Source organism: Phacochoerus africanus, chromosome 2 (genome assembly GCF_016906955.1).
Source record: "Phacochoerus africanus isolate WHEZ1 chromosome 2, ROS_Pafr_v1, whole genome shotgun sequence".
Taxonomy (NCBI): Eukaryota; Metazoa; Chordata; class Mammalia; order Artiodactyla; family Suidae; genus Phacochoerus; species Phacochoerus africanus.
In genome coordinates, this window is record NC_062545.1 from 141,045,681 (window position 1) to 141,054,958 (window position 9,278).

A 9,278-nucleotide genomic window follows, 5' to 3' on the forward strand; every position below is an offset into this window, starting at 1 on the left:
GGGTTCAAAACAGATGAAGAAAACTTGACAGACCCAACACTTAAGATGGAGCTTGACGAATGGAATATGGAAGGCAAAAGATGGTGCTCCTAAGACAGTGGGTGGGAGAGAACTACAGGTAAGGCTAGAGAAACAGGTTGGGGCCAGTTGCACAAGGCCCAGCATAACCTGTTTGAGTCTCTATTTTGTTTCAACCACTTTGTCAGTTGCACCATCCTAGCACACTTGGGAGTGCCAGAGAAAATTCTGAGGAGTCCCAAGTACCTCCTTACTAATAATAGCTGAAATGCAGCTCCTTGGCAGTTATTTTAAACATAAATTAAAACATGCTCCCAAATGTTGAAGAAGCCAGATACAAAAGAATACATGCTCTATTTCATTAATATAAAAGACAAAACTAGGCAAAATTAATCTATGTTGTCTTAACTTAGAGTATAGTTACCTTTACTGGTAGACAATGACCAGAGGGGGATCCATGGGGACTCCTGGGTGCCAGTGATGTTTTTTCCTGATCTGGAACTGGTTTCATAGGTATGTTGTTTGTGAAAGTTAATCAAATTGGATACTTTTATATGTATTCTGATGAATCTGCTATATTTTAAGTTAAAGGAATAAATTAGATTCCTGACACTGTGCTCACTGGAATGCACATATGCTTTTTTTTACTTGGAAAAGAGGTGGGGTTACAGATTGGGAACTCATCCTGCAAATACCACTAGTTTTGTGTTCCTTTATGGATTAACTCAGAACAACTCTTGGATACTCTGAACAGGCAAGGAAAGTTATCATACAGCTGTTAGCCACCTTCACCAACAGTAGGTCTTCAGTGAGTAGGGGACAAATTGGCTTACACCTAAGGGTTAGTTACCTAAGTAAGGTCTCTGCAATACCAACACTTAGCATACATGTAATTTATTTATTTATTTATATTCATTTTATTTATTTATTTATATTTTTGTCTTTTTAGGGCCTCACCTGTGAGATATGGAAATTCCCAGGCTAGGGGTCAAATGGGAGTTGCAGCTGCCAGCCTACGCCACAGCCTCAGCAACGCAGGATCTGGGCCGAGTCTGCAACCTACGCCACAGCTCAGGCCAATGTTGGATCCTTAACCCAGTGAGTGGGGCCAGGGATTGAACCCACCTCCTCATGGATACTAGTCGGGTTACCACTGAGCCACAACAGGAACTCTACCTTTTCCTCATTTTAGATATAATAAGGGCTGATGGTTCCTTATTATCCTTATAGAGAATCACAGGTCAAAAACATATCTTGTAAGCATGACTTTTAATGGATTTAACATTCATGTACCTTTAGGTACGTAAAAAAGCAGGTTTGGTTTTTTCTTTCCTTATCAGATCTGTTTCCCAAGGCAGCCATTATTTGTATTTTATGTTCTTACATAAATATTTTATAAACACACAAAAAAATAAATATATGTGTATTTTTCCTTCCCTACCTTCTTTTCTTAAGCAAATAGAAGCCCAGTATATTCACTTTTGTTTGTTACTGTACTTGTTTCATATCCATAAATATGAATATAGCTCACTCTTTCTAAAAGTATATAGTATTCCACTGAGTATATACATTATGACTTATTTAACCAGGTATTTCTAGTCTTTCACTTTTATAAAAATGTGGCATTGAAATTTTTTTTTTTTTGTCTTTTTAGGGCCGCACCCATAGCATATGGAGGTTCCCAGGCTAGGGGTCCAGTCAGAGCTGAAGCTGCTGGCCTACCCCACAGCCACAGCAACGCAGGACCCAAGCCACATTTGTGACCTATACCACAGCTCAGGGCAACACCGGATCCTTAACCCACTAAGCAAGGCCAGGGATCGAACCTGTACCCTCATGGATGCTAGCTGGGTTTGCTAACTGCTGAGCCACAATAGGAACTCTGAAAATCTTTGAATATATATTAAAAAAAATTTTATTGAAGGATGGTTGATTTACAATGTTGTATTAACTTTTGCTATATAGCGAAGTTACTCAGCTATACATATTAAAATATATATATTTTAATATTCTTTCCCATTATGGTTTATAAATGCATCCATTCATAAGTTCTTTATTTATGTAGTAGTTGCCCCAATATATACTCCCAACTCTGTCACATATCTTTTTGGCCTCTGCATCTACACTTGGTTAACATTAGCACCTCGTTACTTTATCAGTCTCTATTTATTTCCAATGATCTTTCCATCTCTACCTGAATGAATACTAGTTTTGATCAACACAGCCTTAAAATATACTTTAATGTCTAGTAGGTTCTGTCTCCTTATATTTCTCTATAAAATAATCATTTAAAAAATATCTTAAGGGAGTTCTCTTCATGGCTCAGTGGTTAAGAACCCAACTAGTATCCATGAGGATGCAGGTTTGATCCTAGCCTCATTCAGTGGGTTAAGGGTCCCAGTATTGCTGTGAGCTGTGGTGTAGGTTTCAGACATGGCTCAGATCCTGTGCTGGTGTGGCTGTGGCTTAGGCTGGCAACTGTAGCTCTGATTCAATCCCTAGCCTGAGAACTTCCACATGCCACAGCTGTGGCCCTAAAATAGCAAAATAAATAAATAAATAAATAAATCTTAAGAAGGACAACACTTCAGATTTCCTTAATGACAGACTAACCAGTGCAATACAGTTATGCTTTCATTATATAGAAATCCATCACAGGCAGACCTAGGAGATACTGTGGGTTTGGTTCCATACCACAACAATAAAGCCAACATCACAATCAAATGAGTTGTGCAAATGGCTTGGTTTTCCAGGGCTTGTAAAATTTACGTCTTGGAGTTCCCTAGTGGCACAGTAGATTAAGGATCTGGCAATGTCACAATAGATTAAGCTGTGGCTTGGGTCACTGCTGTGATGTGTGTTTGATTCCTGGCCTGGGAACTTCCATGTGCCACAGGTGCAGCCAAAAAGAAAAAGTTATGTTTATACTGTACTGTAATCTATTAAGTGTGCAATGTCATTATGCCTAAAAAACAATGCATATACCTTCTTCTTCATTGCTAAAGAATGCTAAATCTCGGTCTTCAGTGAGTAGTAATTTTTTTTGCTGATGGAGGATCTTGCCTCAATGCTGACGGCTGCTGATTGATCCGAGTGGTGGTGGCTGAAGACTGGGGTGGCTGTGACCATTTCTTAAAATGAAATGATGAAGTTTGCCACAATGATTGACTCTTCCTTTCACAAATAGTTTCTCTGCAGTATATGATGGATTTGACAGGAGTTTACTCATAGTAGGAGTGCTTTCAAAGCTGGAGTCAATCCTCTCAATCCATGCTGCTGCTTTATCAACTAAGTTTATGTCATATTCTAAATCCTTTGTCATTTCAGTGATCTTCACAGCATCTTCACTGGGACCAGATTCCATCTTAAACCACTTTTGACATTAACAGGAGATGGAATTAAGATGGCAGAGTAGAAGGAATGGAGCTCACCTTCTCTCATAAAAGCCACAAAATGACAACCAACTGCTAAACAACCTTCAATCAAATAGACTGAAGACTATAAAAAAAGATATCCTAGTCCAGAAGACAAAGAGGAGGCCACATCAAGATGGTAGGAGGGGTGATTATGCTATATAAGCAACCCCATACCCACGGGGTGGGAAGCCCACAGACTGGAAAGTAACTATCACAGAGACTCACCTACGGGAGTGAGAGTTCTGAGCCCCACATCAAACTGACCAAAATTAAAGACAAAGAGAAAATATTGAAGGCAGCTAGGGAAAAGAAACAAATAACATACAAAGTAAACTTGATAAAAGGTTATCAGAATATTTCTTAGCATAAACTCTGCATGTAGTCCAGAAGGGAGTGGTATGATATACTTAAGGTGATGAAAGGGAAACAACAACAACAACAACAACAACAACAACAAAAAGACTCCAACAAAGATTACTCTACCCATCAAGGCTCTCATTCACATTTGAAGGAGAAATCAAAAGCTTTACAGACAAGCAAAAGCTAAGAGAATTCAGCTCCACTAAAACAGCTTTACAACAAATACTAAAGGAACTTCTCTAGGTGGAAAAGAAAAGGCCAAAATAAAAATAAAAATATTACAAATGACAAGGATCACCAGTAAAGACATACATAGAATAAAGGTATGAAATCTCCCACACACAAATATGCTACCAAAATCAGAAATCATGAGGAGAATACAAATGCAGGACACTGGAGATGCAGTTGCAATTAAGAGACCAACAACTTCAAACAATCTTGTGTATGTATATATATACATAGAGAGACAGACAGACAGACAGCCTCCTATATCAAAACTTCAGGGTAACTGCAAACCAAAAATCTACAATAGATACATAAACAAATAAAAAAAAAGCAACTCAAATACAACACTAAAGATAGTCAGCAAACCACCAGAGAAAAGAACAAGAGAAGGGAAGAAAAAAGACCAACAAAACCAGTTCCAAAAGTTCATGAAATGCCAATAAGAACATATATATCAATAACTACCTTAAATGTAAGTGGATTAAATGCCCCAACCAAAAGACATAGACTGGGTGAATGGATACAAAAATAAGACCCATATATATGCTGTCTTCAAGACACCGCACTTATGGTAACACATACAAATTGAAAGTGAGAGGATGGAAGAAAATATTCCATGCAAATGGGAATCAAAAGAAAGCTGGAGTAGCAATACTCATATCAGACAAAATAAACCTTAAAGAACATTATAAGAGACAAAGAGGAGTTCCTGTTGTAGCACAACAGAAACGAATCTGACTGGGAACATGAGGTTGCTGGTTCCATCCCTGGCCTTGCTCAGTGGATTAAGGATCTGGCATTTCCATGAGCTGTGGTGTAGTTTGCAGATGCGGCTTGGATCTGATGTTGCTATGGCTGTGGTGCAGGCCGGCAGCTGTAGCTGCGATTGGACCCCTAGCCTAGGAACCTCCATATGTCGTGGGTGCAGCCCTAAAGAGCCAAAAAAAAAAAAAAAAAGAAAGAAAGAAAAAAGAAAAAAGAGAGAGAGAGAGACAAAGGACATTACATAATGATCAAAGGATCAATCCAAGAAGAAGATATAACAATTGTAAATATATATGCACCCAATGTAGGATCACCTCAATATATAAGGCAACTGCTAATATTGCCTTATATATTAAGGCAACTGCTAACCTTAAAAGGAGAAATTGACAATAACACAATAATAGCAGGGGCCTTTTAACACCCCAATTAAACAGCAAGGGATAAATCATCCAGACAGAAAATCAGCAAGGAAACACAGGCCGTAAATGATGCATTAGACCACCCAAAAGCAGCAGAATACACATTCTTCTCAAGTGCACATGGAACATTCTCTAAGATTGATCATATTTTGGGCCACAAATCAAGCCTTGGTAATTTAAGAAAATTGAAATAATATCAAGCATTTTTTCTGACCACAATGCTGTATGACTGGAAATAAACAAGAAAAAAAACTGCAAAAATCACAAACACGTGGAGACTGTGTACCACCAATGGATCACTGAAGAAATCAAAGAGGAAATTAAAACTACCCAGAAGCAAACAAAGATACAATCCAAAACCTATGGGATGCAGCAGAAACAGGTCTAAGAGGGAAGTTAATAGCAATACAAGCCTACCTCAGTTAACAAGAAAAAGCTCAAATAACCTAACTTTACATCTAAAGCAACTACAGAGAGAACAGATAAGACCTAAAGTCAGCAGAAGAAAGTAAATAATAAAAATCAGAGCAGAAAGAAATGAAATAGAAATGAAGAAAACCTTAGAAAAGATCAATGAAACTAAAAGCTGGTTCTTTGAAAAGATCAACAAAATTGATAAACTCTTAGCCAGACTTATCAAGAAAAAAAGAGAACTCAAATATAATTAGAAATGAAAAAGGAGTTACAATGGACATCCCAGAAATAAAAAGGATCATAAGAAACAACTACAAGCACTCATATGCCAATAAAATGGGCAACTTAGATGAAATGGACAAATTCTTTGAAAAGTACAGCCTTCCAAGACTAAACCAAGACTAAATAGAAAAGATATATGGACCAATCACAAGTACTGAAATTGAAACTGTGATTTAAAAACTTCCAACAAATAAAAGTCCATGACCAGAAGGCTTCACAGGAGAACTCTATCAAACACGTAGAGAAGAGCTAACACCTATCCTTCCGAAACTATTTCAAAAAATTGCAGAGGAAGGAACACTCCCAAACTCATTCTATGAGGCCACTATCACTCTGATACCAAAACCTGACAAAGATACCACAAAAAAAAAAAAAAGAAAATTAAAGCCCAGTATGACTGATGAACATATATGCAAATATCCTCAACAAAATACTAGCAAACTGAATCCAACAATACATTAAAAGGATTGTACATCATGATCAAGTGGGATTTATCCCATGGATGAAAGCATTCTTCAACATCTGCAAATCAATCAGTGTGATACACCACCTTAACTGAAGAATAAAAACCATACGATCCTCTCAATAGATGCAGAAAAAGCTTTTGACATAATCCAACATCCATTTCTGATAAAAACCCTCCAGAAAGTGGGCACAGAGGGGACCTACCTCAACATAGTAAAGGCCATATACAACAAACCCACAGCTAACATCATTTCAATGGTGAAAAGCTGAAAAAATTCCTTATGAGATCAGGAACAAGACAAGGACGACCACTCTCGCGACTACTATTCAACATAATTTTGGAAGTCCTAGCCAGGGCAATCAGAGAAGAAAAATAAATAAAAGGAATCCAAATTGGAAAGGAAGAAGTAAAACTATCACTATTTGCAGATGACATGATACTATACCTAGAAAATCCTAGAGACACTACCAGAAAACTGTTAGAGCTCATCAGTGAATTTGGCAAGTTACAGGATACCAAATTAATACACAGAAATTGATTGATTTCTATATACTAAAAATAAAAGATCAGAGAGAGAAATTAGGGAAACAATCCCATTTACCATCACATCAAAAGGAATAAAATACTTAGAAATAACTCTACCTAAAGAAACAAAATACTTGTACTCTGAAAACTATAAGACACTGATGAAAGAAATCAAAGATGACACGAACAGATGGAAAGACATACCATGCTCCTGGATTAGAAGAATCAATATTATCAAAATGACTATACTACACAAGGCAATCTACAGAGGCAGTGCAATCCCTATCAAATTACCAAGGACATTTTTCACAGAACTAGAACAAAATATATTAGAATTTGTTTGGAAGCACAAAAGACCCAGAATAGCCAAAGCCATCCTGAGAAAGAAAAATGGAGCTGGAGGAATCAGGCTCCTTGACTTCAGACTATACTACAAAGCTACAGCCATTGAAACAGTATGGTACTGGCATAAAGACAGAAATATAGATCAGTGGAACAGGATAGAGAGGCCAGAATTAAACCCATGCACCTACAGTCAACTAATCTGTGACAAAGGAAGCAAGAATATACAATGTAGAAAAGACAGTCCCTTCAATAAGTGGTGCTGGGAAAACTGGACAGCTACATGTAAAAGAATGAAATTAGAACAATTCCTAACACCATACACAAAAATAAACTCAAAATGGATTAAAGACCTAAACATAAGCCCGAATACTATAAAACACTTACAGGAAAACTTAGGCCGAACACTCTCTGACATAAACCACAGAAATATCTTCTCAGATCCAGCCCCTAGAGTAGTGACAATAAAAACAAAAATAAATAGATGCACTTAATTAAACTTAAAAGTTTCTGCACAGCAAAGGAAATCCTAAACAAAAAAGACAGCCCACAGAATCAGAGAAAATATTTGCAAATGAAATGACTGACAAGGGATTAATCTCCAAAATTTATAAACACCTCCTGCAGCTCAATACTAAAAAAACAAACAACCCCATCAAAAAATGGGCAGAGGATCTAAACAGACAATTCTCCAAAGAAGACATACAGACAGCCAAAAAACACATGAAAAGATGTTCAGTATCACTCATTATTAGAGAAATGCAAATCGGAACTACCATGAAGTACCACCTTATCCTGGCCAGAATGGCTGTCATCAGAAAGTCTACAAACAATAAATGCTGGAAAGGGTGTGGAGAAAAGGGAACCCTATTACACTGTTGGTAGGAATGTAAATTGGTGCAACCACTATTGAAAACAGGACGGAGATTCCTCAGAAAACTAAAAATAGAATTACCATTTGATCCAGCAATCACATTCCTGGGCATCTATCCAAAGAAAACCATGACTTGAAAAGATACATGTACTCCAAAATCCATTGCATACTATATACAATAGCCAAGACATGGAAACAACCTAAATGTCCATCAACAGAAGAATGAATAAAGACGATGTGGTACATATACACAATGGAATAAAAAGGAACGAAATAACGGCATTTGCAGCAGCAGGGATGGACTTAGAAATTGTCATGCTAAGTTAAGTCAGACAGTAACAGGGATGGACTTAGAAATTGTCATGCTAAGTTAAGTCAGACAGTGAGACACCAAAGTCATATGCTATCACTTACATGTGGAATCTAAAAAAGGACACAATAAACTTTCTTTGAACAGATACTGACTCACAGACTTTGAAAACCTTATGTTTTCCAAAGGAGAGAGTTTGGGGGTGGGAAGATGGGCTGGGGGTTTGGGATGGAAATGCTATAAAACTGAGTTGTGATGATCATTGTACAACTATAAAAGTAATAAAATTCACTGAGGAAAAAACTGCTTTCTTTGCTCATCCATTGAAGTTTTATAACAAAGTTTGAAATATTGCAATTACTGAAATGTGACAGACACAAACTGAGCAAATACTGTTGTAAAAATGGCACCAGCAGACTTGAGTGACACAAAATTGCCACAAACCTTCAATTTATAAAAAATGCAGTATCTGTGAAACAGAATAAAGTGAGGTTGTCTGTAATGACATGAAATCTTCAATTTATTGCCTCCTCTCAAAAAGACAGAACTTAATTATCCCACATCACAATTTTAAATAGGAAAATTACCTATTAAAAAAATCTTTCTGAACAATAGACTCATGTTCAGACCACATATATGCACAGAGAGCTAATTAGCTCTCTTTAAAAAACTGCCAGTATTTTAAGTTGGTTTTACTTACCATGTTAGATATGGTAAATACCTCAGAGGGAAATAACTGTACTGGCTTAAATGGTGTCCCTCCCTAAATCCATGTCTACCAAGAACCTGTGAATGTGAACTTCTTTGGAGATAGAGTCCTTGCTGATATAATTAAGCTAAAATGGGGTCACATAGTAGATGA